The sequence below is a fragment of the Pteropus vampyrus genome, unplaced genomic scaffold (genome assembly GCF_000151845.1).
Source record: "Pteropus vampyrus isolate Shadow unplaced genomic scaffold, Pvam_2.0 Scaffold95, whole genome shotgun sequence".
Lineage (NCBI taxonomy): Eukaryota > Metazoa > Chordata > Mammalia > Chiroptera > Pteropodidae > Pteropus > Pteropus vampyrus.
Window position 1 is genome coordinate 256,625 of NW_011888876.1, and position 9,037 is coordinate 265,661.

The 9,037-nt window shown below is 42.5% G+C and overlaps 3 pseudogenes; 1 reads left to right on the forward strand and 2 right to left on the reverse strand.

Moving 5' to 3' along the window:
* Positions 1-4,061: 4,061 nt before the first annotated feature.
* On the reverse strand, positions 4,062-4,179 carry LOC111742484 (annotated as a pseudogene).
* Positions 4,180-7,288: 3,109 nt separating this feature from the next.
* Positions 7,289-7,407, reverse strand: LOC111742505 (annotated as a pseudogene).
* Positions 7,408-8,291: 884 nt separating this feature from the next.
* On the forward strand, positions 8,292-8,410 carry LOC111742502 (annotated as a pseudogene).
* Positions 8,411-9,037: the final 627 nt, after the last annotated feature.

Genomic DNA, 9,037 nt, shown 5'->3' on the forward strand with positions numbered 1-9,037 from the left:
GGCGCGCCGGGGTCGGGCCGCCCCGGTGGACGCGAGGGCGCGCCAGTCGGGGTCCCAGCGGCCTGGCCAAGGCGGGGTCCGGGTGCCCCCTGTGGGCCTTGGCCCGAGCAGGATGTGCGCGCCGGATTCGCTCTAAAGAAGCGAGGGGAGCTGGTATGCGTCCCCACGGCGACTTGAGCGTGGGGCGCGGGTCCGGGTCCGCCCGCGGCCTGAGCAGGGGGTACGGATTTGGGCCCCCCCGCGGCGCCCCAAGGCCAGCGGCGTGGGTTGGGAAGACCCTTAATCCCTCGGGGTGTGTAACCGCTGCGCCGCGGGTCGGCTTCCATGGGGGCGTGGAGGCCCTCGGGTTTGGGGGGCTGCGTTATTCAGTAGGGCGCCCTTTCCCGAGTTCCTAGGGCTGCTTTCTCTGCGCGAAGGTGCAGGCGGATCCGGCGCTCCTCCAGGGGGCGCGGCGGCCTCGGCGGGGCTGGGTCCCAGATCTTGGGTTTGGGGGCGCAGGGGCGGGAAGTGGTGTCTTCCCTCTAGAGGCGAGGACTTTTGACCTGTGGCAGTTTGCGGCGCACTTGTAGTTCTTCAGAGGCAGCTGACATCCTGGATTTGAAGTGGGGGCTGCGGCGTTTGGCCTGGAGGGGAAACTAGCCGGAGTTAGGGGGAGATTTTGTGTTATCACCTTCGGGAAGAGGCCTTCGCGGGGTAAATAACTCTTTTACTGCTTCGAAGAAACAGTTGAAAATGGGGGAAAGTTGGCGGGGAAGGGCGCTCCACCCGGGTCCTTAACTTGGGGGTGTGGTGGGTAAATCAGGAGCCTGGTGTCTGGAAGCCCCAGACCAGAGCGAGCAGGAGATGCTGAGGCCGTGCACAGGCCATTCCCCCGGCGGAGTGGCTGTGGCTTGTGGAATGGAGCTCGTTTCCCCGACTTCTTCTGCATTTCTGGGGAGACCACTGGACAAGGGTTGGGCAGTGCAATGTCCAGAGAGAGGAATGAATGAAATCTCAATTATTGCACTGAAATGTTCTCAAGATGAGACATTTCCCACGATGAACTCGAAAAGTGCTTCCTTTTGGAATTCCATTTGTAAAGGGCGTGGAGGAGAAAGTGGGGTGGTGGTGGTTGTCCTGGCTGAGGCCGAGAAATCTGACGTCAAAATAAAACAAGGTTAGAGCAGCTGTAGAAACTGAGCGCATCCTCTCTTAAATATTATTATTATTATTTTTGGCTTTAATTGTTTTTGCATAACCATGTCTTAGGCTCGGAAGCAGCCACCGTTATCAGTACCAGAATCCTGAAGGCAATAGCTCCCGTAAATTAAGATAATTCATTTAATAAACATCCTCTGTGTAAAGGAACCCAAGATACTGACCGATGTTTACAAATACTCATTTTAAAAATGAAATAGAAGATGGTTTTAAATATTCGCACACACCAAATTAGGTGGAATCTACCATTTTAAACGTTGTATTTCTTTTCTATCCTTGCTCCACTCCCTTTAGCTCTTTTTTGCTTGTCTGGGGTGTTTTGTGGCGGCGGGGGGGGACAACAGAAGTAATTTTTATCAAGAGAATAGAAATTTTGGCACGATCTTTTTTCCCCACTTGTTCAAAAAAGAGAAAGGGATTATGGGAGAAACTACACTATATTTCTGAGTGAAACAGATTGTGATTAAGGAGCCTGAACACACTGGACGGCATTTCCCAGTGGTACCAGTGAACATGTTATGGAGGGTGATCCAGAAGCCGGGAGGCAGCTATGACAAGGGAGACGGTAAACCAGGTCCAACTGCCTGCATTATTCTAGGCACTTTTGGGGGGTGGAGGGGTGGGAGGGAAGGCAAAGACAAGGCGTTGCTGGACCTGGAATATATATGAATGACATGAAGTCTTGGGTTTGCTTCAGAAGAATTTGGGGTGGTAGTGGGTGGGGCTGTTGATGAAACAAGTACACGGTCATGACTAGGTCATTGTCGAAGCTGGGTGATGGGTTATAGGAGGGCTTGTGACACTGTTTTCTACCTTATCTGCTTGAATTTTTCTACAGTAAAAGTAACTGGAAAAGTTTTTTAAGGAAGAAGCTGTATAAACTACTTGAATTTTTTTTCACTTGCTAAGTTTTGAGGAAGAATGAGTCACTTAGCAGTTGTATATGTGCAAATATATGTCAGTGAAGTGTTTTTTTGTTGTTGTTTTGTTTTGTTTTGTTTTGTTTTAAAGTATTCCACTAGAGTATTGGCCTTTGCCCCGGAGTGCTTATAGTTCAGTGAGGGGAGAGGCATGAACACATTATTTGCACTAAGTGCAAAAAATCTGAGTTTTAAGGCAAAACACCAAGAAGTATGAGGGCAACAAGCTGTCTATTTTCAGTTGCCTTATTTTATTAGTATTTGAGTTTTTTAATGTATTTATTTTTTGAGGGTTTTTTTTTTTTTTTTTTTTTGGAGTAATGAAGAGTTCTGAAAAATAAACTCCAGTTCTCCAGTGGCAAGAGACTCAGTGAGTGCGGTGTGTTGGGCAGTGTGGGGTTGCCCAGCACAGGGCAGTGATTGAGGGTTTTCCTTGAATGGTGGCTTTGGGGCCAGGCACATGTGTAATGAGATAATGATGGGGCGCTCAAGCCTAGCCTGGCAGAATGATGCTTCTAGATGGAGGGAGATGGAGCTATGGCTTCAGTGGCGGTGAGTTATTTGTATCAGGCGGTTGCAGCTTTTCTAGACCTTCACAAATACCACCAGGTATACACACACTTTAGGACTTTCGTCGAAGTCTGTATAGGCTTTTAAAAACTCTGGGTTTCTAACGTGCACTCTACATCGAAGGCTTACTCTTAAGCCACATCCTGCTTTATAGAGGGAGTAAAACCTTTTTTTTCCTCTCTTCCTTTTCTTTCTTTTTTCGAATGCCTGCATAGGAGTAAACGTTCATATCCTAGGAAATTTTTAGAAATCGTGAAATGGCAGGAAGTTATGCAACTATAAAAATGGACTCAAAACCCATCATTCGTAATAACTTTACTCGGTAGTTTGTATTTAAATTGGGACTTTCTAGTTTGTATCAGAAGGTCACAGCGAAGTGTAAATGGCTGTTTTAAAGTGATTAGGTTGTAATAAAATTGTTTCGACTCTTCATAACATTGTCTTTTAACCCATTTTTAAATTTTTTATTGAACAACTACTATGTGCAAGACATCGATCTGAATCTAAGTCACATTATATACACTGAAGGAGATCTAATTACTTCAGTAGGTCTTAACTCTAGTCTGCAACATTCAGAGTCAAAAGAGATTTACAAAAGAGATTAAGAACCAAATGGATTTACTCAAGACTTTCTTTAAAAGGTGACAATAATAGGGTAAGGAGGTTGCACTGATTTGTCGAAATCGTGACTGGTCGTGGGAGAAATAGCAAATCAAGAGTTTCTTACATTTGAATGTTTTTTTTTTCTTACCTACTAATTAGAAAGAAGTGACAAGTTATTGAAGTTGTCAGTTCAGCTTTTCCTTAGCTTGATCATTAATGGGAAGTGTGAATAAATCCATTGAAAATTTTTCTCATAATCTACTCTTCGCAGCTAACAAATTGCTCAGGGACAGAATCTACTTCTGTCTCCAAGTATCCTCTGCGTCGTCTTTATTTCTTTACTTCAGTGCTAATAGGAAACGGAGGAGGCGAAAATACCGAAAGCAAGAAAGTCAACAGAGAGACCTGAATAATATATCGTCGGTTGACATACTAAGAAGCCATCTGCGTTGACTGTACATAATTTTTCTTCGATTAGAATTGACATTCAATATGTTATATTAGTTTGGTGGACGCGATTTTTTTAATGTGTGCTTTTAGGAGAATGCCAGGCGTACGATGTGCATTCAACAGCGTGATGACTGTGGTGCCACTGACTGTGATACGCACTTTTAAAAGGCAACATGAAAGACTTCTCTCCCAGCGCTGCTGGGAACAATGCCTGACTCATGTAGGAGTTTGATAAGTATTTACTGAATCAGCGAATGAATTCTTTTTTCTCCTTTTTGTTTTAGCATTCGCTTTTTTATCTTATTATTATTATTTTTTTAACGCCTACAGCACCTGGTCTTCCTAGGTGGTCTCCCATCCAAGTACTAACAGGCCTGACCCTGCTTAGCTTCCGAGATCAGACGAGATCGGGCACGTTCAGGGTGGCATGGCCGTAGACTGCTTTTTCTTTTAAGTAATAATTTTGACACCTTTCTGCACTTTGGCAGTTGTAAACATTTTTTATAATTCTAGGTACCTTCTTCTTTAATAGACTTTAGTTTTCAGAGCAGTTTTAGTTTCACGAATACACAGGCTAAGCTTCTTTTCCTCTTTTAGGGCTCGAAGATGTGTTTCTTCTGTTACTCAAGCTGCTTACGCGGAACGTGTATGTGTGTGTTCACATAAGAACACTTGATAATGTGTTAAAATTTTAAACTAGGCAATACTGATGCTTTTCTAACCTTGAAGGAATTAACTATGAATAGTTCCAAGTTTCAGAGAATTACGTCTTATGACCCCTTGCTGCAGAATACTAAATGGAGGGCAGCACTAACAGCAGTTCGGAGCGGTCTACTGCCCGTTATCCCTAACCCTTCGGGGATTTCCGTTTGGAATAAACATAGCAAGGCCAGCAGAGGAGACGTTACTCCTGGAACGATGGTGACTGAAGCAGAACCGCCTCAGAAGAGAAGGCTAAATCACATTTAATGCTGTCATCGCTCCCTCCCCGTTTGAAACAGGCTTTGCACAGTCTTTCCTGGTTAGTAAATATTAAACAAAACCAGGGAGGTCTGGCAATTTTGTGGCTGATATTTACATATTAGCTTGTTGCCTTCACTTTATAAGTCAGGTCTAATCCTGAACGTTTGTGTCAGTGGCGTTTGTGGTAGGCAAAACTGTATTTCAAGCACCATAAGGGAGTTCTGTGTCTGTGTTTCCTGTGCGACCACATTAGAACTCTTGCTTTACATTCGTGTGACCTGGAAAGTACTTCTTTGAAGGACTAGTCAAGTGTCACCCACTTCCCAGCTAAAGCTAATATTGTGTTTCCTGCAAGTATTACTCATACTTGTTTCATCAACACCACCCACATTTAAAAATAAGGCTTTATTTTGACACTTAAAAATTGCAAGCTACCAAGACTACTTGCATGTCCTGGGAAATTAATCTAATTAGAGTTTAGAATGTGGGTGTGAAATCATCTGGAATTAGTGTTTATAATGAAATATTTGTTTCCTGTTTTAGTAGTGTTTACTCACAGTCGCTTGAGCCTAGTGATGTGTCCAGTTAAAAACTTTAAAAATCATAAAAGGGCCAAATATGTATATACGGAGTGAATTGAAAGTGTATGAGTTTTTAGTAGTGATTGATTATAGTCTTCCAATTGGGACCAACTTTTAACTCGTAAACCTCATCCGATTTGTAAATTCTATGCTAAATTTATGTAAAGCTTAGCAGCCCCCATGGTTTAATGCTAGGAATAGATTTGAACTACCACCACCACCAACAAAAAAAAAGATGAAACTTCCAGTTTCTTTGTTGCAGAAGTTATAATACCTGTTAACTTTTAAACTATAATTTAGAGCATATCATTCTAGTAATTAGAAAGAGTTTTATTTTTAAATAAGAATTAGTTCTTAGACTAATATCTGTGGTTTTAGTGAGTACGGTCCAGTAGGAGCAGTTTCCTTTCTACCTTATACTTGCCTACTCTCTTTATGGGTCGTAAAAATAGAAATAGCTTATAATTACATAAACTCTATAGCTCTTGTAATATTTTCACATGCACCGTGCCCCGTTGCCTTAAACACTATTGAGTAATCGTCATCGACATTGCCCATTATCAGACTCATCACGTCCCAGGTGCTGTGCAAAGTTTTTCCATCCACCATCTCATTTAGTCTTCACAAGGATCCTCCGAGGTAAGTACCATTCACGGCCAGCATCAGAGAAGAAGATTAGAAGATGGAGTCAGGAGCGCTAAGTTTGATTGAGACATAATAACCTGCGAATAGAAAAGGAAGCAAATGAGATTAGGCCGACAGAGTCATCAGACCACAGTGCAGCCTGACAGTCTCTACCGGACCAGCAGGAAGCCCCAGAGCAACGATTACCTTTCAAGGAGTCTCATGTTGGACAGAAATAGCCAGGCCTTTGTACCTCTGCCTTGCTCATTCACTGGTCAAGGAGTATGTGACATTGGCTACCATCTTGCTCAGTACTTGGTTGGGGGCTGCTACAAGAAGACCATGACCTTGGCTCAAAAGATGAGGCAGACCCTAAAGGAGGCTGTCTGCTAACCACATTCCTTTTATAAGAGAGGAAATGGAAGCTCAGAAGGGTAAAATAACTTGCCCAAGTTCACAGAGTAGAAAGTAAAGATTCAGTCCCAGATTTGGGGGACTCTCAAGCCTGCCCCCTCATCTTTTTAAAGTTAGTACATTCAAAAATGATTATTATTATTTCAACCTTTTATTATAGAAAATTTCCCAACATACTTAAAAAAAATAAAATCGTGAGCCCCTCTGTCGTCATCTCCCAGCTTCCAGATCACCAGTGTTTGGACATTCTTGGTTCGTGTTTGCCCCCACGCGGTTTTAATTTAGAGCCCACGGGCTTCTCCGCCTCGCGTTGTAATGCGACTCTGCTACCCCGCTTTCCTGGGCATGTGTAAAATCGAAACTCTCCCCCCATCTTTTAAAATATGAAAACGGAAGAGAACCAACCTGTTAAGTGCCTGCTGCACCTTTATTGGGGGATTTAAATGCATCCTTTCCTAACCTAACAAGGACCCTGTGAGTTTAATCCATTTTATAGATGAGTCCCAGAGAGCTGAAGTTACTTACCAGACTCACCCGAACAATGGGTGCTAGGACTAGAATTTAAATGCAGTTTTTCCCCGCGACACTAAGCAAATGTAGTTTAAAAACGGCATGTTCTGTATTTCTAGCTCGCAATCCCTTTTCTCCCCATCACTTACTCGTTTCCCCTCTCCCATGCAGGCCATACATTTGATATTCCTCATAGTGAGAGTCATTGAGAATCAATGACTCACAGCACTAAGTGCTGCAGGCACAGCAGAAACTATTATGAATGAAGCTTATATTCTAGCAGGTGTTTCGTGTATGTCTAGTGATCATCCATCCTTTGAAATCCAAAGGTGGTTTTTTTCTTTCCTAATTTAAAGAAATCAATGTGTAAAGTGGTACATAGTAAGTGGTATCACATTTCTGATTCCGTGTCTAGCAAAAGCATGTCTTGGTGAAAAGTATTTTATTTATTTATCACACCTACAGCACCGGGTCTTCCTAGGTGGTCTACCATCCAAGTACTAACCAGGCCCGACCCTGCTGAGCTTCCGAGATCAGACGAGATCGGGCACGTTCAGGGTGGCATGACCGGAAAAGTATTTTAAATTAAATCGAGGAAGAAGAAAGAAGATGTTGCTATTGACCACTTTGGGGGTGCTCGGGTTGCCATACGCAGGCCTTTCTAAGTTTCAGTTCTTGAGGAATATGAAACTAGACTTTTCCCTTCCTCTCTATGGCAGAAGAATGGAAGCTCTTCCCGCTCAGACTTGTATTCGCGTAACCAAAGCTGAGAGTGGGTTGTCGACGTGCATTAAAGCACCTGACAGGTTCTCGGGAGAAACGGCGTGGCTGCTCCCAGGTGAGTGAGACCCGGGAGGGCTCAGCCTCGCCGCTCTTCTTGCGTGATCTAACATTTATCAGTGCTGGGCAAGTCCTCACATCTCATCCTCATTTTGCCAACCCGTAAAGCGGGGTGCTGATGCTTGCCTTCCTCTTCACCAGAGGCATAAAGATAAGTGCTTGTTTGTAAAGTGCCTTGAGACTGTCGGATGAGGCGATGGGTCGGTACAAAGGAGTCTAGTCATGGGGAGGATTAAAGGGAAAAAACCCTGTTCCTTGGGAGCAAATTGCAGAAGTCTGCTACAAGCAGGACTCGTGAAAAATGAGCAATTCACTGTCTTAGCCTTTTAGTTTTCACAGTGAAGTCTTTGTTCTTTGATTGAAAATTCTGTTTACATGTTAATGAAATGAAATAACCTAATAGTAGGAAAATGCCTGGAAATCATTGCTTTGGAAAGGAACTCTGGATTCGAGGAGATCTTTTTTAAAAAAAAAAAATATGAAATACGCTGCAAAATACTAATCATACTAATTTTAGCAATATGCTTAGGTTTACATAAAATATAATTTTAATGTTATACCTCAGGGGTAAGTAGTTCTCTTTGACTATTATTACCACTTTTTAAAAAAGTTCTACTCAGTCTCCGGCCATGCCACCCTGAAGAAGCTGGATCCCGTCTGATCTCGGAAGCTAAGCAGGGTCGGGCCCGGTTAGTACTTGGATGGGAGACCACCTAGGAAGACCAGGTGCTGTACGCATAAAAAAATAAAAAAATAAAGAATCGTAAGCTGACAAGGTCCTTGCAATCTGTGAGGCCAACTAAGGGTTGCCTTGCCTAAAAAAAGAGTTCTACTCAAAAACTGGATATTTGCTGCCTGAAACATATAACAGGTTATTCTACATATCAGTTTAGTTCGAGATGAATTCTTCTTTAGCAAAGAAAACTAAGAAGTTTAAAAATATTTGCATTAGGATTGATATATACATATGGAAATACTTGGCAACGTTTGGGCAAAGAAATTTGAATTTCATGAGTGTATGTGTTTATGTAAAGTATATTTTTCACTGTGACACTGAATTTTTAAATTAAAATTTTACTTATTTTTAAGAATAAGTTATCTTTTTACATTGTTCAAATTTCAAAGGATACTAAGGAGTACATGAAAAGTCTCCCCGTCACCCTAGGATAAATTAATTCTTAATTGTCATTACGGATTTCGGCAAGCGGATCGGTGATGTCGGTGGCAAATAATTTTGACTTTAGTATATAAAAGAAGAAACTAAATGAAAATATCAAAGTTATATCACTCGAGAGATGCAGACATGAGTATAATTGAGACTTCTATATATTTTGTCCACAGTGTCTATTTCTGGAGCATCTACTA